Source organism: Arvicanthis niloticus, chromosome 13 (genome assembly GCF_011762505.2).
Source record: "Arvicanthis niloticus isolate mArvNil1 chromosome 13, mArvNil1.pat.X, whole genome shotgun sequence".
Classification (NCBI taxonomy): Eukaryota; Metazoa; Chordata; class Mammalia; order Rodentia; family Muridae; genus Arvicanthis; species Arvicanthis niloticus.
In genome coordinates, this window is record NC_047670.1 from 33,643,614 (window position 1) to 33,644,292 (window position 679).

Sequence of the window (679 nt, forward strand, 5' to 3'; positions counted from 1 at the left end):
TATGATCCTTAAAGAGTTAAGAGATTTATCCTTTTTTGTTTTGTCTGTGTATTCTCTGTGGTTATTCAAACTCTTGTGTAAACACAAATGAAAATGAGCTGTCATGATAGGGTAGTTTTCATTCCATATTAGCCAAATGAACAATCTTGAGCATCTGCTTACTTTCCCTCTTGATTCATGTCTATCTCTACCTCTTCCTAAAGCCAAATCATGTTTTAAACATTAGGTGTCCTTTGTGTTCGTATCATCCTAACTTGAACCTTCTCTCTACAATGATGGATGAAAGGAATTAAATTTGCACAAGAATGGATACCCTAACTTGATATATGCATGAGATTTAAGAATAACTCCTCCACTCCCCCAAATCAAATGCTTAAAATCTAATCTCCTGAAATGGGGTACGTCTTACATCACATGGTGAAAATTATTTTAAACATAATTAAAGCCATGGACCTAAAATAGAAAGTGTATCCTGGTTGGCCCAATATAATAACATTTAAACCAATATGCACCAGGAAGATGTAATGAAAGGGGAATGTAAGTGGGAAATGGGAGAAGGAGAAGCCAGAGTGTTGGGGAGGACTAGGGGTACTTCACTTGTGCTGGCTTTGAGAGACATGGGGACCTACATGGAAGAACTGAAAACGGGACAAAGATGAGCCTTCTTGCACTAAAATGA